Below are 23,640 nucleotides of genomic sequence, written 5' to 3' on the forward strand. Positions count from 1 at the left end.
GCAAAGCTCTTGTCTTTCAGAGCTGGCCGCCACTGCTGCCTCCGCTACCTTCACTGCTGCTGCTGCTGTTCTGTCTCCAGGGCTGATCCCAGAATCAGATAATGAACAGCAGCATCGGGTGTGTAGTGGAGGGGGGTGGCTGGAGGTGGGGGACGGCGGTGGGGGAGAGAGAAGACTTATTATTCCTTCCCTCCCAAACAAAACAAAATCATTGAACTGTCAGGGTCATTAAGGACCCTGGGTTGTCATGGAAACGACCTTTGGGGGGGTTATGGCTGCAAATGCATGAGTGACTGTATTGTGCGTGTGCGTGTAAAGGGGTCAGGTTTTTGTTGGTGGCTTCTTTTTTATATAAAAAAGAGGAGGAGGAGGAGGAGAACAAACAAGATCAGATGGCTGGTGTTAAACAAATGTGTTCCAGGATGCAGGTGGGTGTTTTCTTGAAGGAGGTATCCAGGCGCGATGGGACGCAAAGAAGTCGCATCAGCAGATATAGAGGAGTTGAGAGTTCCGCTTACAATTCTCCCAGCGTGGAGTAGTTTGTTAGAGTGTTGGGTTAGGACCTGGGAGACCACGGTTTGAATCCAGCCCTGACCTGGTCCTGGAACTCATTGGGAGACCTTGGGGGCCTATCACTGCCTCTCAGCCTAAGCCTCACCTGCAGGGTTGTGATCTGGATTAAATGAGCGGGGAACAGGGAACCGTGTATGCCACATTTTAGCTCTTTGGAGGAAAAAGGTGGCATAGAAATGCAATAAGTAAATAAATAGAATCAGGCAAAGGTGAGGTTTCGCTCTGAGTTCTTATACCTGTCTTCTGTACAGATGCACAAGCATCTGCTTTGTTGTTGTTGTTGTTGTTTAGTCGTTTAGTTGTGTCCGACTCTTCGTGACCCCATGGACCAGAGCACGCCAGGCACTCCTGTCTTCCACTGCCTCCCGCAGTTTGGTCAGATTCATGTTGGTAGCTTCGAGAACACTGTCCAACCATCTCGTCCTCTGTCGTCCCCTTCTCCTTGTGCCCTCCATCTTTCCCAGCATCAGGGTCTTTTCCAGGGTGTCTTCTCTTCTCATGAGGTGGCCAAACTATTGGAGCCTCAGCTTCAGGATCTGTCCTTCCAGTGAGCACTCAGGGCTGATTTCCTTCGGAATGGATAGGCTTGATCTTCTTGCAGTCGATGGGACTCTCAAGAGTCTGCATCTGCTTTACCCATGGATAAACACAAGAAAAAGTGAATGCAGCATGATGTTGGACTGGAAGCATTTAACAGGTTTCCCATTTGCTCTATGCAGCAACTAGGCAGGTGGTAGGGTGCGTACCCAGGGGGACAGTTTGCACACCCATTCCCCCCCATATGCTTATATCTGTCCCTCCCATTTACTGGGCCCTCACTGCCTTTCCGCTGCTATCCAAAATGCATCTGTGTCCCATATACCCCATTATAAGAAACGACTGTTTGATGTGTTGTTTCTCAAACTGGTGTCACACCAGCTGGGGTCTTTTAGCCGTTCCCAATTCATCTCTTGCCATGGTGTGAGCCCACCTTTGCCCAGAGTAAAGACATCTCTGCCCCATCCATGGGTGTGTCCCCAAACAGTAAGGAATCGAAGCCACGTTGCTGAAATGCAGGAGGAGGAGAGGGAACAACTTCACTGTGCTCTAATGTGAACACACCCTATATATGAACTGGAACCAGAGTTTATTTTAAGACTGCAGTATTGCAGGAGGCTTCTTAATGTATGAGGTCTTCTGGATGTTTCAGATCCCTCTTTTGTGCGCCAACATCTTGTTATGCACAGATGGCAAAGAATATCTCACACGGCTCCCATGCTCCAAAGCTATTCCACCTTTTAAATAATTCAGAACACGGCATTATGCGGGAAGGATTTTCCTAGTGTTTATCAGTCATATTCTCTCTCTCTCTCTCTCTTTTTTCTAAAGAAATTTTTATTAATTTTCACATAAGCACACAAATTAACAAACATTTAACAAATACATCCACTAACCACTACAAACACAAAAAAGAGAGGGGGAAAGAAAAAAACAGAAATAAAATAAAATAAAATAAAAAAGCGACTCCCCTCCCTCCCGTCTTTCGGATTTGTTTTTCCACTCTTATCCTGCTTTTGCCTACTTATTCAAAGTCAATTCGTAGGATTTATTTTAGTCCTGCAAGTGTCCTTAAACTTCTACAGTTCCTCTCGATATATTCCACGAATTTACTCCACTCTTTTTGGAACTTTGTTTCTCCCTGATAGCGGATCCCGTGGGTCAACTTAGCTAGTTCTGCATAGTCCATCATCTTCGTCCTCCACTCCTCGACTGTCGGTAAATCCTGTAGTTTCCATTTTGGGGCCAATAAAGTTTATCAGTCATATTCTCAAGTCAGCGTCATTAAACAAAACCATTGCAAGTAATGCGCCTTTACTGAGGATAACATTGGACTCAATGAAGATTAATTAGCAGCGGCCACAACCTCAACTGACGTCCACTGCCACATTTTCTTTAGCGTCACAGAGAGACTTGCATAAAGTAAACCTCTAGCTCCAAAATATCATCATGACAATATCACATACTTCCTTGGTAGTCTATGCAATGTCGGGGGACATAATCAAAATCTCTAGATAGTGCTCATACAGGACTGCCATACATCTGGAATTTCCTGGGCATATCTAGGATTTGACTGACAAAAATAGGGAAGAATTTTCAGGAATCAGTTAAAATGTCCAGGAAAATGTCCAGAAGTGTTGGTTTTTTGGCGAATTTCCCCCCAAAATAGCTCCCAAACTTCTTACCAAAAATAGGTCAACAACTTTCATGTCCGGATTTTCACTATTTGAAATATGGCAACCCTAGCTTATTTCCTGCCTGATCCTTTAGGATTCCTTTTGCAATTATTCTGGGTCCTGCAATTGTCTGCAATTTGTTCAGAGGCATGGGGGGGACCCCAAATTTGAATCCAATAATGCATAACTTGTATGGTAAGGACAGGAATTGGGAACTAATTGAGAGATGCAATGTTTAATGATAGGCCGTATTATGATGAAGATCAAGTATAGAAGGAAAATATATTGGCCCACTGGTACTTGTTCCTTCAGGCATCATCTGCCACAAAATGGTGTTCAATGTCTCTTCAAGGGCACCATCCTTTTCATTGGGGCTAGAACCCGTCTCCCCTTGATCTACACTTGGCTAACCTGGGACCTCCAGATATTTTGTGTTTTGCTAATGGGAGTTGTAGTCCAGAACATCTGGAGGGTAAGTGCTGATGTGTCCCATTTATTTCCCCTGACTCAGTAGCACTATAAAGGTTTCTAGGGCCAGCTTTGCCTGCCCAACAGTCAACCTTTACTATGTTTGCCACTCATGAGTGCCTATTTTGCTTCCAGGGAGCAGATCAGCAATAACTCACATGCTTCAGTGAAGTTGACTCTTTATTCAAAGAAACAAAACAGCTCCGGCCTAGTGAGCACAGCAACTCTTCCCAGTAGATCTTGCCCCAATGAGGAAGTTGTCCCCACCTTCCCACAAATCCCTAGGTCTCCTCCTCTCATGGGCCCTTCCCAAACAATCGGAGACTCCGAGATCTTGTCTGTTTTTGCTCCACCCTCTTCAAACCTTGTCTGGTTCTGGGAGACCGGGGGCGGGGGGACAGGAGCTGGTCACAGCAGGAGGGGGAGACCCCCTGGCTTCTTCAGCAGCCTGCCTCATCTCTGCCTCTTGACCCCACTCCTCTCCAGCCTCTGATTCTGAGCTGCTCTCTGCCACAGCCTCTTCCTGCTCACTAAACCCTGTTACCTTTTCAGCTTCCAGCACCTCCAAATCCCAGTCTTCTCCCTCTTGTCCCTCTGACCACTCACTGTTGTCCCACCACTGATCCCCTGGCTCTAAGCCTTCTTCTATTGGGGTTTCCCCAGCTGGTGCCTCCTGCCACTCTTCTGCATCCAGCCAGTCCATGACAGCTGCTCAGCCCCTGGTTCCAGCTGCCCACTTTGCTGATTTTTTGGGTTGCCTGTGATCCAGCACCCTTGCCTAGCAAAACTCTCAGTTCTTTGTTTCAGAAAGAACCTTCTGCCTAGAACAGCATTTGAGCGGTTATTCTTCAAAGGCTCACAAATTCTAGCGTTAGATGTGGGAATTATTCCCACTTTCATTACTTGGCCAATAATATCGAGATGTTAAAAATCAGGTACGTTTCAATTAATGCTCCTCCTAATCCCTTCTTTTTCTTCAGATTATATGGATTAACAAATGTAGGCTGTCTTTACCGTCATGCCTTTTGCTCCTGGGATCAACTTACGAGTCACTTTTCTCTGCACCTTTTCAAGTGTTATAATATCTATCTTTCTGCAGATGGATGGAATGGTTGGCTGGTAATTGGAACAGGGCTGATGGCCTGTTTCCATGCCTCTGTATAATGAGGACATTTAACACAGCTAAGCAAATGTTTCTGTTTTTTTTGTTCCATGTGGCACTTTGGGGCTGTGCGGTGTATCTGAAATTAACCTCCCTGACACAAAGGGAAATGACATCACATTTCAGAAGGGATACTGAACCGAGGAATAAGGAATTAAATTTACAAAGCAAGCCACTGAAACTGTAATTCGCTCCCTGCACAGTCTCGGGTGGGCCTCAAGTGAAAATTAAAAAGACAGGAAAAATCATTTCCCTTCAAACAGTGTCATCTCACAGTTCCATGGAATCCGAGGCAGAGGTGTGTTCTACAAAGAAGGGTCAGGAGTACAGAATGCCCAGCTGACCTGATTTGCAATCCTCGCATACAGATGTGTGGATTGGAACACAGTAATACATTGGATCTCCCATTTCTCTGAATACTCCAACACATTTCATTCCTCCAAAACGAAACACACACACACACAAACACACACACACACACACACAGAGAGAGAGAGAGAGAGAGAGAGAGAGAGAGAGAGAGAGAGAGAGAGAGAGAGATTGAGAGAGAGAGAGAGATTGAGAGAGATATTTGGACATATCACAAATCCTAAAGCTACCATGAATAAATTCAGGGCTGATTCGGAGCAGATTCAGGGCTGATTCGAATGGTAAAAAGATGCAGGCATTGTGCCTGAAAATAACTAAAACACTTATCTCTGTATCAGGTAAATGCCAGTGTGGGGAGATCAAGGAGGGAGAGCTCTTCTGCAGTTGACAGGTCTGACTTTTAATCAGAGGGGATGCTTATTACAAGGGATCTCCAATCACAGTGCTTTAGGGAAGTGATGTTGAAGTGATGCATCACCTCCTCCTAGCCTGTTCTTGGTTCTTTGCTGTTTCTGCTAGTGGAGATTGCTTGGAAAATGCAATAGCTCATGTCCTTCTGTCTCTGCCACATGCCCACACACCCACTCCCTGTCAAATCAGCTGTGCATTTAAGTTTCTGTGATTTTGGGTGCCAGTTGAGCAGAATACAAGCCTAAAACTTGTTTGTTTGTTTGTTTGTTTTTAAAGCATTCATCATCACCTATTAAGCCACCCATTCTTCTTAATTTTTGCAGGTTATTTTCTATGAACATCTTAATGATAGGTGTCATTTTGGTAATAAAGTTATTTACCACAAAATTGTCAGGAGGAAAGGAAATCCCTTTTAATCCCCCACTACAAAATTAACTTTAAAGGAGGCCTGCCACAGAAGACCTGTGTACATATTTGTCCTCAAATTGGCAGGTTTCTTACCTAGGGATACCTCTCTCTTGTTTGCTGTTTTCATACAAATTGCCCACAAAACAAGAGGTAAGAATAAGCAAATCTTTTTGTGTTTTTATCTAGTTTTTATTTTTGTGATCCACCCTGAGATCTACAGATGAAGGGTGGTTTATAAATTTTATGAATATATAAATAAGCCAAAGTTGTAAAAGTTGGTGGTTGTTTTTTTTTAAGGAAATACACAGCATTTGTCTTCCTGAAATCTGTCAGGAGCCATCACTTTAAAAGGAGCTGACATGTCTGCAAATTTCATGCAATCCTGCAAATAAATTATTAGTCCAAAAACCCCAGACCTATATTTCTGGAATTAGGAGGCATGAAGCCTCATTTTTTCCAACTCAAGATTCAGACCCTGAGGAAACTTTGTTGGCACCAAATAACGCTCTTTTCCAAAGCACTGATTCCAGACACTATCCCTTTAAATTCCTGCCAGTTCTTGGGTATGGGGTAAGACTGGGGCCTGGTTTGCTATTTAAGGGCACACCTCCGAACACTGTCAAAGTAGCTACTGCCCTGCCTGGATCTGTTTCTGCAAAAGCTTGCTGTCTGAATCCAGCCCCCTGGAGCGCACTGTTTCCCAGTTCCTTCTGAAATTTGTCAGATGACTCCGGCTCCAGCCAAACTATCTTAAAACTTACTTAGTGCTCCGTAAGCGATGCACCAGCCAGTACAATACAAGTGTTTGGCATGCCAATGTAAACTTGTAATCACATCTCTGTTTAGATTAGGGCACCTGCACTGGGTGTAACTTGAACAGGGACAAACATGCCAGAAATTGCCAGTAACTTAAATGACATTTAATTATACGATGTTTCTTTTCTGGTATTGAAAAAGTAAACATGTTTTCAAAACACTGAATAAAAAGCCAAGATAGTAAGCCAAGGAGTGTAGCATTGTTGCAGCTTCTGACTGGTTCTATCCCTGCAGCCTAAGACAGAAACATTCAGCTACAGAACAATGTTGTGGGATTTGAAGGAAATTGGAGACATCACGTAGCCACCACCAGCAGCAGCAGCAGCGAGCAAGAAGGGTATAGCTGCCAAGTCTCCCACTGAAAAATGCGGGATCAGCAGCGGCGTGGCACCGGAAGTCGCTTCTACGCATGTCCGGACATGCGTAGAAGCAACTTCCGGTGCCAGCGCTGCCCGATTTCCGGCGCCCAGACATAGGCAGAGCGGCACCCGAAATGGAGCCTCCCTGGCAGGTAGGAAATCCGGGGGATTTTTTTCTATTCGGGATAACAGTGGGAAACGGATTAAAATCCGGGGTTTCCCCGCGAAAAACGGGAGACTTGGCAGCTATGAAGAAGGGGTATGTTTCTCAGAAGGAGCAGTCTGGGCAGTGATAACCTAGTAGCAGTGCCCTTCAATTACAACACATAATGTGCTAATGCATGTCAGCTGTTGTCACTGTGCACGATGATGTCATCCATCCCAGCAATTATGACACAAATAGTGAAGTCACCCCTCATTCCAAGAGACAGAGGGTAAGCTTACCAGCTCTGGCCTTTGACAGTGACAATGGGAGGTAAGAGAGAAGTGGACAAATAGCAAAGGATCTAAACAGGAGAAAAGATTTGAGGTAAAAGTGGAAGGGAAAATACAGAAAACGTTATGTAATCAGTGGAAATGTGGAAGGATACGAAAAGTGTTCTCTGCATTTGTAGTAATGGCAGTGAAGAAGAATTTCCAAGACAATGTCTGATGTTTCTGTGCCCTTGAACCAGATTTGCACCAGAGTCTCCAGTAGTTAATGGGAGTTACTTGTGGTTTTGCTTGGCTACAGTGTTTTTTGTGTAACTATCATCACCTCTTTCTTTTTTCCCCTGCTACCCATGGAATACATTTTGTGCTGGCACCCACAGCACTTCTATCAAAATATGAGTATTGGTGTATCATTTCTAAATCCACCCCCCCCCCCCGTGTGGATGGCTGTATTGGGTTTCAGTACATATTTATAGGTTACATTTCTTAAGTTATGGTTTGTTATAATAGGCTTTAACGTTCTATTACCATATATGGCCCTTTTATTGTTGTGGAGGTTGGGTTTTATTGTCCTTTGGCTTGGTTTCTTGAAAATTCAGTTTTCCCAGTGACATTTTCAGACATTTTCAGCTTTACAATAATTTTATGTGAGGGACTTTCTTGTGCGCTTCCAACCTCAAAGCAGCTTTGAATGTTTTTTTTAAAAAATGGAGGGCGGGGCAGGAAGTGGGAGGGATTCCACTTATTGTTTGCACTTCCTATATAATTCCCAAAGTGAAATGTTTGTAACTCATTCAACCGAAAGCTTGAGAAACAGAAACAGCTCATATTTCTCACTAGAGGGTTAGGAGATTTATGACTTCTGTACTGATATTAGAGCATCAATATAGGATGAGGAATCATAGAATCATAGAGTTGGAAGAGACCACAAGGGTCATCCAGTCCAACCCCCTGCCAAGCAGGAAACACCATCAAAGCATTCTTGACATATGCCTGTCAAGCCTCTGCTTAAAGACCTCCAAAGAAGGAGACTCCACCACACTCCTTGGTAGCAAATTCCACTGCCGACCAGCTCTTACTGTCCGGAAGTTCTTCCTAATGTTTAATCCAAGCCATTCGTTTTCTCTTGGTTTTTGATCATGTCTGAAGGATCACATGTCTTCAGATAATAGTCTCTGACTTTTCTTCCTCTATTTTGCCCATATGCACCTGGGCTAATCCCTACATTGGGGGGGGGGGTTACACCTGTACAGCAGGCTCCCCACTTCAGGCTGAATCTTCAAATGGACAACAGGGGCATGGTTGGAGGGGGGTGGCCAGAGATTAAGGCCCTGATTTTCCTCTCACATGAGTCTAAGAGCATGGGAGATGAATGCCTGAAAAGGGCTCAAGTGCGATTAAGAAACTGAACCCAATAAGTGCTCTGCAAATAGCTTCAGGCTGGAATTACAGGGTATACTCAATGGTTTGGATTCCAAGGGGGCAGGGTTACTAGGGAGCAGAGAATATGTTTAACCACCACCACACTGATGTCTGAGTGTGCCTCTTTACTTTCTACATCTACATCTACATTTTCTGCTATATAATCATGTCCTTCACTCTGCTGGGAGAACTTATGTGCTGCACTTGAGAATAAAGTAAGAGCAAAATGTGCCCTCCACGCCAACAGTGGGTGGTTGGGCCTTACTGGCAATGTCCCTGTGGTTGCTTGCACCCGTCTCCAGCAGTCCTTTCGATAGATAAACCCCCATTCTCCACACACACTCCCTCTTCATCATTATGATAGGCATTTTGCTAGTGTTGTAATGTACAACAATGGATTCTAACTAGCATTTATGATGTCATGTTAACTGCAGCATTTGGAGACTGAACCGTCAATACATATCCTTCTTCATCTGGCATAAAGTGATTGGCAGAAATCAAAACGAATAGAGGAGGGCTGATGAATGAAAGACAACTCCTCTGCCAATGAAGGTAAGTCTCCATAGTAGGCCTACTAATAGTCTTCTCGCCACTAAGTCAGGCTGTTGTTTTGAAAACTAGGAAGCAGGATTTGCCCTCTTGCAGCTGTTGCAGCTACCGCTAGCAACTACGGTATAAGGGAGCAAGAGGATTTAGTTCATGCCTGATGAGGAAGGACTAAAATCCATCCTCCTTCGCCGAGAATGGCTGTAAGGTGGAGCTGAGGTGCTTTGCAAAATCTGTAACATCCAAAATGAAGCAGGAAATAAAACTGTTCTTTTTATCTCCAGACAGTGGAATATTAGCTTAACATCCCCTATCCCAGGAGAAATGGCAGAAGCTTGGGGGCAAATGGAAAACAGGTGTCCTAGTTGAAGGCCTTTTGAGTTTGATGAGAGGGAGGAGAGACAGAATCCAAGACCCTTATCCAATCCACCCCTTAATTCTTCGCTTTGAGACCCCTTTAAGCAATGCCCCAGATACTTTGCTGAATCGCATAAAACTCATTGACTGTGGCTGTGATCAGAGCCAACTCCTCTCTGCAGAACATCACTCCTTCAGCTGCACAATCCTATCCTGAGTCCTATTTCTTTAGGGTTGGTTTGCTACAAAGAAAATGGTGTGCCTGTACCTTTTATACTTCAGGTGGGGGTTCACATGACTGAGTGCCCCCCTGTGCCATAAACAAGCAAAAATCTCTGCTGAGACTAAAGGAAAAAAATCACATTGTTAAGGAGGCTTCTAACCTTGCAATTTTCTATGCATAAGGATTAATAATAATAACCATTGTTATTGCAATAATTTATTGCCTGCCCTTCACCCTAAAGTCCCAGGGAAGGTTTCAGCAATTAAAACACAACATTAATATTGCATCATATTGTGTTTTAATATCAAACAGTTTAATTTCAAAAACAAAGTGGGTCCTAACAATGTTCATCTCCAGTGTCAAAAGCGAGGTTAAAGAGATGCGTCTTCAGCAATCGCCCCAAGCTGTATAATGAAGCACACATCTCTGTGCGAAAGTAGTTCCACAACTTAGCGGCTGCCTCAGAGAATGCCCTCTCCAGGGATCCTCAGTCATGTGAGCACCCAGCCTTGCGGCATAAAGTGGCACAACCTAGAAACAAGTTTATCACTTCAGGTGATGTCTGAGAGAATTGGACCAAACACAACAGCATGCTGGGAAAGTGAGAAGCCTCCGATAAGCTTCCTTTTTTTTCCTTTTAAATAGTTTTTATTCAATTTTGCAAGCATAAAGTTATAACAATGCATATCCACTTTTAGAGATTTTTCTGTATCTCCAGACCACCCCCCCCTCCATGGCTCTTATTGTCAACATTTTCAGCTGCATATTATTTCATGATTCATATTTTGTATCTCTCCATATTGTCCATAGTAATTGTTACATTACAAGTGTTGTTAAAATCCTGCCAATGTTTTCATCTGCTTGCAGTGGTCTCCTAAATAAATTATGATTCCCCCCCCCATTCTTTCTTGAAGTTTTTGTCGTCTTGGTTCCTGAGCTTTCCAGTCAGTTTTCCAGTTCCGCATAGTCCATCAGCTTGGTTTGCCATTCTTCTCTGGTAGGGTCTTTGTCTTCTTTCCATCTCTGGGCTAGTAGCTAAAAAGTCATCTCCTTTGGGATGGCGGTACCTACAATTCCTAATAAGAAAGCTTCTGGGTTGTTGTTGTTTTAAATAAAAGTTATTTTAAACTTTTTTTTCCAATTCATTATATATCATTTCCCAGAATGCTTTTAATACCTTACACGACCACCACATATGATAAAAGGTGCCTTCTTTTTCTTTACATTTCCAGCAGGTATTTGCACTTGTCTTATACATTTTTTGCTAACTTACTAGGAGTCAATTACCACCTGTACATAACTTTCGTAGTTTTCTTTCAGCGTACAACATGCCGAGAATTTCAAATCTGTTTTCCATAACCTTTCCCAATCTAAAAGCTGAATGTTATGCCCCAAATCGCTCACCCAGTGTATCATTAGCCTCTGATAAGCTTTCAAGAAGCCCCGGATTTCCCCAGGTGACAGTTCAAATCCCACTGCATTATGACACCACGATCCAGCTCCTTCCTAACTTTAGTACATCTTGTGTTTTACTTACTGTTGCGGAATGTCTTGTGAAAAGTATCTTGAAGGGGGTTACTATTTCCTTCCATGTTGGAGTGGGGGATAACTCATGAGCCAGTTTCATCCCACAAGGAGTGACCCTTCTGAGTGGTTAGCTTTTAACTTGTAGAGAAGATAGCTTCTGCAAGCTGCCTTCCAAGAGCCCTAGAAAAATAGGCCTGTATCAGCAACGGGATTAACTTAGAACCTGGATTTGAATCTCTTGGGTAGTTAATAACAGTCAAATCCACTGAGACTGCATGGGCTCATTTGATTTCATAATCTCACATCTCTTTATACCCTGCAGAAACTTTACATTGTTTTGCTTAGAAACGAGGAAGCGTTTCAAAAGAGATCATCACAGGAGAAAAAATATCCACTGAGAGCAGAGCCATGTGGATCAAGGTATTTTTACTTGGCTACTCACCTGCTGTTTAGCTGATAAATGGATGATTGTATTGAAAGGAATTTGCACAACAATAATGTGTGCCCTTTCGTAATTTAACAGATGATAGCTACCACTTATTGCTGAAATGAAAGGCCATCTTTAATATTATATATTTAATTCCCTGGTACAGTAACACACCGGAGCTAAAACAGTACACACCCTCCAACATTTCTCTGATGAAAATGGGGCATCCTATTATTATTATTATTATTATTATTATTATTATTATTATTATTATATTTATACCCCATCCAATTGACTTGCTTGCCCCAGCAACTCTGGGCAGCTTCCAACATATATAAAACCATAAAAAATCTTCCCTAAACAGGATTCCCTTCAGACGGTTTGGGGGTCAGATAACTCCATACCCTCCAACATTTCTCCGATGAAAATAGGGGCATCCTAAGGAAAAGCGGGACATTCTGGGATCAAATCAGAAACCAGGACGGCTTCTGTAAATCTGGGACTGTCCCTGGGAAATTGAGACACTTTGAGGGTCTGAAACAGTTTCAGAAATGCAAGAGTATTTTTCAACTAGCTGATAAATTGAAAGTTGCTATCACTGATTAGTTTAATAAGCCAAGGGATGCATAGGCTTTGTGTGCTCACATCCAACACATTTGCTCCCACTTCACTTCATGTGAGCAAGGAAATAAACTAGGAAGCCACAATTAGCTATAGCTTCCTGTTAGTTCCAAACAAGGGACTCTGGTTGATTGCCTTCCAAACAAGAAGCTCCCTTGGCAGCTGCTGGCTCGATTCCTCCCAAAGGACAGTCTGACAGGTTACTGTCAATCTCCCAAAGGACAGTCTGACAGGTTACTGTCAATCTCCCAAAGGACAGTCTGACAGGTTACTGTCAATCTGATGCAGATGGCCCAGAAACTAGCAATACTTTGGTCTGCGTATATTAGCACATTCCTGTAAGAGCCCTGGAAAGGGAAAGCAGAGCTTAGATTTCGGGACTCAACCCATAAAAGTTTATTAAAAGGCAACAACAGCTAAATCACCTTAGCTACCGAGTATGGAGTTACTGAAACCTATCCCAGAAGGGAAGCAGGGTGGCAGTGAGTCAAGGCAGGTGGCAGGGTAGCAATGCCTAGATCAATGAGGGAGAGGGCAGGATGGTGAGGAGAAAGAGATGGAGGTCTTTACCTATTCTTAAATGGCATAGAGAAGTGGGGAGCTAGATCGTAAGAAGGAAATCTGGTGTTCCTAGGCTACTGTAGGCTATTGGGCAGGATCAAAAGGGCTTTGAGGGGATCTGGTGGCCCCTGGCCCCAGTAAGGCATCCACTGGGCAGATATGCAGGCAGATGAGGTGCAAAGATAGGCATCCAGCTGGAAATTCCAAGAGTCAAATCTGACAGTGTGTCTATGAGCAGGACTGCTCTCAAAGGCAGCCTAAAATCCAGAAAAAGAGGAGCAGGGCTGGTGAGGGGTGCGGCCTTGGGACATGGGCAGAAAGAGTGCCAAAGGCTGATTAGAAAGGCTCCTGTGACATGCTAGGAATGTGGGCTTGGGAAAGCACATCTTTGTTTGAGACTCTGTCCTGCCATTTCATGCCTTGGCCTCAGCCCAGTATACCTGAAGGAGCGTCTCCACTGCCATCATTCAGTCTGGACACTGAGGCCCAGCTCCAAGGGCCTTCTGGCAGTTCCCTCCCTGCGAGGTTACAGGGAACCAGGCAGAGGGCCTTCTCGGTAGTGGCGCCCACCCTGTGGAACACCCTCCCATCAGATGTCAAGGAAATAAACAACTATCTGACTTTTAGAAGACATCTGAAGGCAACCCTGTTTAGGGAAGTTTTTAATGTTTGATGTTTTATCGTGTTTTTAACATTCTGTTGGGAGCCACCAGGAAACCCAGCCAGATGGGCAGGGTATAAATAATAAATTTCTATTTCTGTTGTTGTTGTTGTTGTTTTGTTGTTGTCGTCGTCGTCATGCCCAGTGGTATGAAACAGAGCTGTGTTCTCACCCCAGCTCCCTTGGCATATTCTTCTCCCTGTGGCTCTCATATGCCTTCAGCTCAATTGAAGACTGTGTGTACATCCATTCAAGGAGTCACGGGGGTCTGTTCAACCTGTCATGTCTCCACGTCAAGACAAAAGTGTGGCAGGTTCTTATCTGAGAGATGTTGTTTGCAAATGACACATCCTTTACAGCGCACTCTGAGGAAGTTCTGCAGAAACTCAACAATTGTTTTGCACACGCCTGCCTGGAGTTCTGGTTGATCACCCTGACGAAGACCAACATCCTGGGTCAGGATGTCACCAGCACACCACACATTAGCATTGGTGAGCACAAGCTTGAGGTAGTAGGCAGTTTTGTCTACCTGGGCTCCACCATAACCAGCAACCCTTCCATTGACAGGGCTAAATAAGGAAGCAATACATGGTTGGTTCATTTGCCTGTGCTTAAACTTAGTTACAGGCTGATTGCCAGGCTTAGCTCCATTCCCAACATCAGCGCTCTTAGATCTCCTTTCCTTGAGTCTTAAGACTCGCTTTGATCCATAAGGAAGTGATCTCAATAAATCATTAGGACAGAGCTTCATTTTTAATGTCTACGAATGTTTTGCAGGGAGACAACACCTTGAGGGTTAAGGGGAAATGGAAGCTGCGGGAAGTCTCATCTCAGAGTTCCCAAATTGTTTTGTCAAATTAGCTTTCTATAGGTGAGGAACATTTACAAAGCTTTAACCTTCTTTGCCCCATTCAAATTAAAGACACCTGCTTTGAAACTTGGAAAATGTAAGGATCAAGTCTTAACACTGACTGAGGACTTCTCTGCCCTATTACAAGTGGTTTGAAGATAAGTCCAAAACAACCATAAAACAGGGGAACATATGGCAAGGGAAAGCACTATATGATATATTGAAACTGCAGTAATGTTTTTCTATGGAGTGATGTTTCCTTTAATTTCCTAAAGTATGCTACGAAGCATGTTAATGTAACCAGATAGTCACATTATGCCAGCTCTCCTTTTATTACCAATTTAATGATGTACCCTGCTAATTTGCTTCTCATATGTACCTTGTGCATAGAGGTCCAGTCCGCTTATAGGAGAATAGCAATGCAGTTGTTTTTATTGGGCCTAGAAGGGGGAGTTGGAAATGGATACACATTTATAACCATGTGCATCTAATTAAGTCTATGAGCAAACTTTTGAAAAAGCAAAAATCCCTTTGTTGGTGGAGTAAGTTGCATTACAGAAGGTCTTCCTTTGTTTTGTTTTTCTTTTGAAAGAAGGCAGATTCTTTTTTCTGTTTGGCAATATTGCACAGTCTGAAGAGCAGTAGTCTAACTTTATCAATATACCATTCATCCCAGGCCTGGTTCCAAAGACATTCCCACCACCCCAGTGTGAAGGTTTCAGAGTGATGGTGTACTCCCCACATCTTCCTCATCATACTTTGCTGTTTCTAGAGCAGGCTTCCTCAACCTTGGCCCTCCAGATGTTTTTGGCCTACAATTCCCATGATCCCTAGCTAGCAGGACCAGTGATCAGGGATGCTGGGAATTGTAGTCTCAAAACATCTGGAGGGCTGAGGTTGAGGAAGCCTATTCTAAAGTGCTGAAAGTAGGTGCAGTACCTCAGAGGCTGCTAACCTGTGGTCCTCCAGGTATTTTTGGACTCCATCTCCCATCAGCTCCAGCCGATGTGGCCAATGGTCTTGAGAACCAATGAGAGTTGGAGTCCAACAGCATCTGAAGCTGTGCATAGACAAAAAATAAGTCCTAACAGCGGCCAACCAGATACCTGTGGGAAACCGGCAAGCAGGACCCAGACCTCCTGTAGTTTTCAGAAGAACTATTTCTTAGAATTTTGAAGTGTCAGGCATAGCTCTAGTGGCTTTAGCCCAAACGTAGCAGAGTTTTCCTGCACAGCGCAGAAGCTAGTTGAGGTGGAAATGACTAGTCGGCTAGACGCAGAATAACTATTTACAGGATTTATTAAAAGAAAATAAAAGCAGCAGAGTTTCTGCATACAAAGCAAAGCAAAATAAATCCTTTCTCTGTCTCTCTCTCCAACCATATACACAGCACTTCTACTCCTAACACCTAACAAAAACCAACTGTGCTAGCATTCCTTGATAACAGAGTTCAGTGCTGGTCGTTAACCAATCAGAAGAGAGTAGTTTCTAGGTCAGGCAGACCTTGGCTTTCTGCCAAGAGTAAATTGACACTGCCTTGAGTTAATTGTGTGAAGCCAGAATCTGTAAGTTTCCCATGAGAACCAATTAACCAATTAACAGAAACTGAACACCCCCCCTCACAGATTCTGCTGGACAATTAACATCTATTAACACCTGTGTAAGAACTTTTACCGTTCACTAATTTTCCAGCAAACCTAAACCCTTGCACATTTGCTTGTTCTTTATCTTTGCCAATGGTTTAGTTAACACATCTGCCACATTTTCTTCACTTGATACATAAGTACATGTGATCACATTGTCTTGTACACTGCAACGTACATTTTGGTATTTTACAGTGATATGTTTGGAACGTGACTTGAAACCCTCTGTTTTACTTAAGGTTATACAAGCCTGATTATCAATGTAAACTTGTACTGGTTCTCCACAATTTACATTTAAATCTGCTAACAAACGCTTGAAATAAACCACTTCGTTGCATAATTCACTCAATGCGGCGTACTCCGATTCCGTTGACGACACACTTACAACGTTTTGCTTGCGCGATCGCCAGCTGATTAAAGCTCCACCAAACATTATGACTAATCCTGTGACAGATTTTCTATCTGGTAAATTTCCCCAGTCACTATCACAGTAGCAACTCAACATTTCATCCTCTGAAGAATTTAGTTGTAACATATAGCCAATTGTCTGTTTGAGGTATCTCAGAACTTGCTTTACCCCTTTCCAGGCATTTAGTGTGGGTTTTGAGACCAATCTACTTAGTATGCCTACTGCATAGCTAATATCAGGTCTGGACCATTGTGCTAGATACAATAGACTTCCAATTACAGAATGATATACATCAGGATGTTCAAATACAGGACTCTCATCTGTATGAAGTGTTTTTATGAAACCTGGATCCATAGGTACCGCTGCCCCTTTGCAATCCTGCATCCTGTACGTAGTCAGTAGCTGTTTTATTTTGTTCTGCTGACTAATTAGGCAGCTGCCATCTTGGGCCCAGCACACTTCCAACCCTAGATATGCCCGAACAGGGCCTAAGTCCTTCACTTTGAACGTACTTGACAATTGCTTAGCAAACCTTTTAGTTTGTTTGTCTGTCTTGCAAGCATACAATACATCATCTACATAGAGCAGACAAAACTCTTGATTACTGCCTGTACCACGTACATAAACACAATTGTCAGCTGTACTCTGCTTGAAACCAAATGACACTAAGGCCTCATGAAAACATTTGTTCCAAGATCTTGCAGCCTGTTTGAGACCATATAGAGCTTTGTTTAATTTCAGCACTCTATTGGAACCTGTCTCATACCCAGGCGGTTCAGCTAGATACAGGTCTTCTGATAATGATGCATGTAAATATGCAGCCTGTATGTCAAAATGATTTAACTGGAGTTTTCTCTTTGCTCCAAGCGTTAGAATTAGCCTTACACTGTCCCCTTTAGCAGTAGGGGAAAAAGTCTCGTCATAATCTTTTCCAGGCCTCTGAGAATATCCCTGAGCCACTAAACGAGCTTTGTATTTGTACCCTCCTGTCACCAGTGGTTTAAGTTTGTACACCCACCTGCAGCCTACAACTTTAGCCCCCTCAGGTGCTGCTACTGGTGTAAAAACCTTGTGCTCATTCAGAGAGGACATCTCTTCCTCCATTGCCTGTTTCCAAAGCTCTGCCTCCTCTTTTGGTAACTTTAACACCTCCTGAAAACTCTTGGGCTCTGCAATTACACTAAACACATTTGCAGTATCTGGAGAAAACCGCTCTGGAGGCACTCCTTTGTTTTGTCTTTTAGATCTTCTGGGAGAAAATTTTTCTTCTGACCCACTTTCCTCCTCAGAACTATGACCTCTCTTCTGTTGCTTAGCAACTGGTCTCTGGCTAATTGCACTTTCTTGAGAGCTCTTATCTGAACTTTCCTCCCCCTCAGACTCTGATTCTCTATGTTTACCTTCAGAGTCACGAAGCCCCTGGGAAGGTTCAAACCAAACCTCAGTATTGGCATGTAGTCTCTCCCAGCCACTATGTTCACAAAAACTGGCATTCCTGGAGATCACAATGCCATTTGTCCCTTCAGCAAAACGGAAACCTTTTCCTAGCTCCTGGTAGCCCACAAACACTAACTGTTTGGTCTTAGGATCTCCCTTCTTTCTCATTTGTTTTGGAATTAATACCCAGGCTTTTGACCCAAACACATGCAAGTGGTCAATTTTGGGTTTCTTGCCAAACAATTTAAAGTACGGAGTTGTCCCTATTGTTTGATTAAAGAGCCTATTTTGGAGATAACACGCGGTGAGCATGCTCTCCCCCCAATAAGACATGGGCAAACCAGCATCATCAAGCATGGCAAACATCATTTCTTGAAGAGATCTGTGTTTTCGCTCCGCAATGCCGTTCTCTTCCGGGGAAAAAGCATTCGTTTTTCTATGCCCAATGCCACGCTTCTGTAACCAATCTCTGAAAGCATTTGACATAAATTCCCCACCTCTGTCCGTCTGAATCCTTTTGAGTTTAAGGGACAGAAACCTTTCCACAGATGCCACCCAGCCTTTAAATTTAGTGAACACGTCACCCTTATGCTTCATTGGATAACACCAAGTGTAACGTGTCGCGTCATCAACAATTGTTAGCGAAAAACGCGATCCACCCCTGCTTACAGCAAATGGACCAACCACGTCCATGTGGACTAGCTGTAGCGGTGACTCACTAACTCTATCACTCCTGGGGTAAGAGACTCTGTGGGTTTTAACCTTTTTACAAATATTGCAGTCAAGGAACTGGTTACAACTCTTTAAATTGCACCCATCAGCCAATTCAGACATTTTCAGTACACTTTTCCAGCCAGCATGCCCCATTTTCCTGTGCAATAAGTGCACACAGTTGTCATGCATAGCTTTGTTGCTCACTGCAGGCTGAGATTTACTGACCACTGCTGCAACTTGAGATCCTGCTTTAAGCCAAAACAAACCTCCCTCTGACTTAGCAGTGCCTAAAATCTCACCAGCCTTCTTAATCGTGCAACTGTCTCCTTCAAAATGCACTTTAAACCCAGCTTTTAGCAAACAATCTACAGACATCAGATTGCTCCTTAATGAAGGCACACACAGTACATTTTGCAGGCATTCACGCAGACAAGGAACAAAAACTGCACCCCCCGAAATCACTTCAGAAGTACTTCCGTCTGCTAGAGCCACCTGGCTGCGCTGTGCCGAGTTCTTGGAAACAAACAATTCATCTGAATTTACAATGTGTCGAGATGCTCCCGAATCGACCACCCAGACAGCTTGTTTCTCCTCAGCAATCTTGACCTCGGCGGTCACCAGCTGAGCTGACTGTTTTTGTTTGAAGAATTTCTTTTTATGCTGCTGCTGCTGCTGCTGATCTCGTCTCTGCTCCTGCACCGGCCGCTGAGACTTGACCATCTCCGGACATTGACGTTTTAGATGCGCTGAAGACCCACATCGGAAACAACGCCTAACAGCAAACGCGGACTCCTCACTGGCACGCTGCTGCTTCACCTCTGGTACGGCATGAGAACTCCTTCCAAACCGCCCGCTTGTAGAAGCCTCTGCAGCCAACGACCTTTCTTGCTTCTTCTGCCATTCTTCAATCAAACGCCCAGTAACATAACTGACTGTTAAATCATCCTCTTTTATTGCTTCTAGAGACATAACAAGATTATCCCAGCTTTCCGGGAGAGAGCTCAGAATGATAGCCACCTTCTCCTGCTGGTCTAACGCACAGTCTCTTTCCTGAAGCGCAACAAACTTTAACTGCAAACTGTGTAGGTGTTCCTGCATTGTAACCCCAGGCTGTAACATTGCCTTGTACAATGCCTTGCGAATAAACAGCTTGGAAACCGCTGTCTCACGCACATGGAGTTCTTTAAGTGCTTGCCACACACCTCTAGCTGTCTTGATTCCCCTCACATATGGCAACTGGGAATCTTCCAGCCCCAAGACAATTGTGGCCCTTGCTCTTTGGTCTTTATCAAGGTCTTCATCATCAGGCTTCGCAGGAAACTTACTCACCACTTGCCAGAGATGATCCCTCTGCAGCACTGCCTGCATGCGTTCTGACCACAGCAAGTAATTGGAGTCATTCAGACGCTCAAAAGCCATCTGAACTGGTTGTGAGGCCATATTGAGAGCGATGTCCCTGGAACCCGGAACCAGCTACTCACGGCCACCAAGAGAGAACAGGAACCACAGCACCCAGCACTCACACGCTGCAGCTGTCGTCCTTGTGTCCACTGCGTCACCAGCTCACGACAGTCAGGAACCAGCCAGTCTCCTTCCGCTGCACCAACGCCACAGACACAACGACTTCCGGAACTACTGGAACCAACACTGCTTACGCTGACACCACCACAACTCAGGCTGGCAGCATGATACCCATAACCTCTTAGAATTTTGAAGTGTCAGGCATAGCTCTAGTGGCTTTAGCCCAAACGTAGCAGAGTTTTCCTGCACAGCGCAGAAGCTAGTTGAGGTGGAAATGACTAGTCGGCTAGACGCAGAATAACTATTTACAGGATTTATTAAAAGAAAATAAAAGCAGCAGAGTTTCTGCATACAAAGCAAAGCAAAATAAATCCTTTCTCTGTCTCTCTCTCCAACCATATACACAGCACTTCTACTCCTAACACCTAACAAAAACCAACTGTGCTAGCATTCCTTGATAACAGAGTTCAGTGCTGGTCGTTAACCAATCAGAAGAGAGTAGTTTCTAGGTCAGGCAGACCTTGGCTTTCTGCCAAGAGTAAATTGACACTGCCTTGAGTTAATTGTGTGAAGCCAGAATCTGTAAGTTTCCCATGAGAACCAATTAACCAATTAACAGAAACTGAACACTATTGACATGGCAGAGCAAGGCAAACATGGCTAGTAGCCCTCGATAGCCCTCTCCTCCACGAATTTGTCTAATCGTCTTTCAAAGCCACCTAGGTTTGTGGCCACCACTGCCTCCCAACTAAACAAAGCAGATGCACAAGGGAATGGAGGACAAAGGTAGAGGAATGGTGGGCATCTTGAGAATGTTGGAATGAGTTCTTACCAGGCATTTCAATCCATTTATGGAACCCCTTGCTGGTGTTCTTGCTGGGAGGAAGCTGTCTGTGACCTCTGATTGATTTTCTTGATTCTCTAACCAAAGTGTTCTTCCTCTCACTTCTAGCTTTGCTGCAGTGGAAGGGGAAGGAAACTCCATGAAGCTGATGGTCCTTTAGCTGACAGCTGTGGCACCAGGCCTCTTGCTAATGCTCTTGCTGGCCCATTGCAGCAGCCCCTAACTTCCTCATTGGTGGCTGGGACCAGCCTGCACTGCAACCACAAGGCAACCGTGATATTGACAATTCTAACTAGTGCTGTTCCAAAAATTCCTCCCCTCCACACACACACACACAAACTGATTTTTATTTTTATACCATTCTCTAGCTGTTAATGAGAAAATAAATTACGTTTGGGAAGAAAGGAAGTGAAATTCTTATTGTTAAAGTGCATGTTTTTGTTGCTTTCAAGGTTGCCAGAGTATGTTGGTGAGTGTTCTGCACGTGATCTCACCAGCAGTCTGTCTGTATCCTACACCTGTCCTGGATGTCCACATTTTCCCCAAATCCCATGACATCCTCTGCTGGGCTTCCTTGGAAGCATGGGAAAATGGAGAGGCTGCCTTCTGTGTTCCTGACCACTTAGTCCTTCTTTTGAAAAACATGAAATCTTTTTACTTTTAAAGAAACCAATATGGATATATATATTTTTAAAGGTAAACGGGATGGCCTTAAAAAGAAAATAAACGAGTGTACTGATCTCGGATGCTTCGTAACCAACCTCCTTTGCTTCAACCTGAGTTCTAGGGAAGACAGTGTGTGGTTAACATCTCCTATGGGGCTTTTCAAATTAGGAAGTTCAAACAGTCTGGAAGGCTTCTGAATAGGGATGGAAGAGAAATGCAGTTTTTGCATGATAATGAGAAAATACCAAATTCACACTCCTCAAATAAATATTTGAACTGAGCTGGGTAAAAGCCACCTTCCTTCCTTAGATGGAGTGTAGATAGTCTACCTCTGATGAAAGTGGTCCAGGTAGCTAATTAGAAAGTTATTTATTTAAGGGATAGTTCCATTCTGAAAGAGCTGTCATGTTCAGACCAACTGAACTATCGTGAAAGGGGCTCAGGAGGTAGACTGGAGATGAAACTAAGGATGTTTGCTTATTTATTTCATTCTCAGGGGTTCAGAACTCTAGATTCACTAGGTGGTGCTGTTGGTCTTTATCATGGGTGAGGTGCAAATAATAATAATAATAATAATAATAATAATAATAATAATAATAATGTTGTTGTTGTTGTTGCTGTTGTTGTTGTAGAACTCCTCTCTTGTGGCCTTCATACATATCTTAAAATCCTTATTGCTTCTTCAAGCCTTTTCTTGAATTTCCTGGGAACTCCACTGATGACATTTAATAAAAAAAAAGTTAAACGATTGAATTGTAATATTTGTAACTTTAAAAGCCACTGGAAGCTGACTTCTGAGGGCTTGCTCCAAAAGCCAGAATGAAGGATTTTGGTAGATCAATCACCTACTTTTAAAATGGCCAATTAATTTATTTAATTGTTTATTGTTTAAAAGGGTCTGTTAATTTATCAAATTTAAATAAATATGAACATCACTGAAAAAGAAAATCAAGAGGCTTTTTTGAGATATGGGTGTGAAAACTTAACATGCAATAAAGAAATTACCATTGGTTGCAAGAAGAAAAGCTCCAGATTTATTTTGCTTAAATAACAGGGCCATTTGTACAGTAAACTACCCTCTACACGCACTCACGCTTCTCTCTATGCTCCATTCAGCCTAAAACTTCATATCTACATTTCCTGCCTAACTTGTAGGTTTTGCATTCTAATTCCACATAAGGCTCCTGGAAAGCCCTGTTCCAGGGATGCTGTGTGGTTTTAAAAGTGGTTGTCCTATAGGGGTGCTTATATTCAAAATACTGTAGTGTTCACGGATCAAGCTGAAAGCAACTTCTTGATTAACAATATTAGATTTTTGCATTTCAGAAATTGCTAATGGCTTTTATGTCTGTTTTTTAAAAAAACATCATTCTGAGATGTCCCCAGCAATAAGGCTGGCAAACTCTTGAAAGACAAATTCTGAAACCTAAGCGATGCCTGGAGTAGATCCCACCACTAAATACTACGTCCATCTATGTTCATTTAAGGGGTCAAACTATTATTATAATTCTCTTACTGCCGAGCAATAAGGGTAGCTCAAGCAAGTACCCCCCCCCCAAAAAAACATATGCTACCTAATGCATTTTTTAGGAGACTAACAAAATCTTGTGTGTGAGACAACCACACCCTGTGAAGACATGTGACTAGTCAAATTCTTAAACCCAAGTGAATGAGCTTTAATAGGAGGAGAGAAGAGTTTGCGGGAAAATATGGTTCTTACCTGAAAAGTCGTGACTATGTGTATGTGGTTAACTCTACAGAGAGAAGATTATCCCTTTGAGATAGCCCCTTGAACAGAGTGCTTTGCATATTATTTCCTGGTTGGACAGGATACCTAAATTGGGCTTCCATTGTTTTGCTCATCCCCTTAATTGACACCTAAGCGAAACCCATTTTTGTCTAAAGAGAACCTGTGTCTGTGGATTGGAGACACAGAGTCTATGCATTTAGCGATCTTTGGGCAGCCAAATGGCTTCATTGTTATCTCTATTGCAATCCAG

The 23,640-nt window shown here is 43.4% G+C and overlaps 1 long non-coding RNA gene across 1 annotated transcript in view; it reads left to right on the plus strand.

Annotated features, from left to right (window-relative positions):
* LOC148685583 (uncharacterized) overlaps nucleotides 1-22,553 on the plus strand; it is an 82,808-nt gene extending 60,255 nt beyond the window's left edge. Inside the window, exons 2-4 of the long non-coding RNA XR_015950146.1 lie at nucleotides 9,068-9,185; nucleotides 11,609-11,706; nucleotides 21,083-22,553. This is a non-coding gene — a long non-coding RNA (uncharacterized LOC148685583). The remainder of the gene's footprint in view (nucleotides 1-9,067; nucleotides 9,186-11,608; nucleotides 11,707-21,082) is intronic.
* Nucleotides 22,554-23,640: the final 1,087 nt, after the last annotated feature.

Source organism: Zootoca vivipara, chromosome 5, assembly GCF_965207765.1.
Source record: "Zootoca vivipara chromosome 5, rZooViv2.hap1.1, whole genome shotgun sequence".
In the NCBI taxonomy this organism is placed as follows: domain Eukaryota; kingdom Metazoa; phylum Chordata; class Lepidosauria; order Squamata; family Lacertidae; genus Zootoca; species Zootoca vivipara.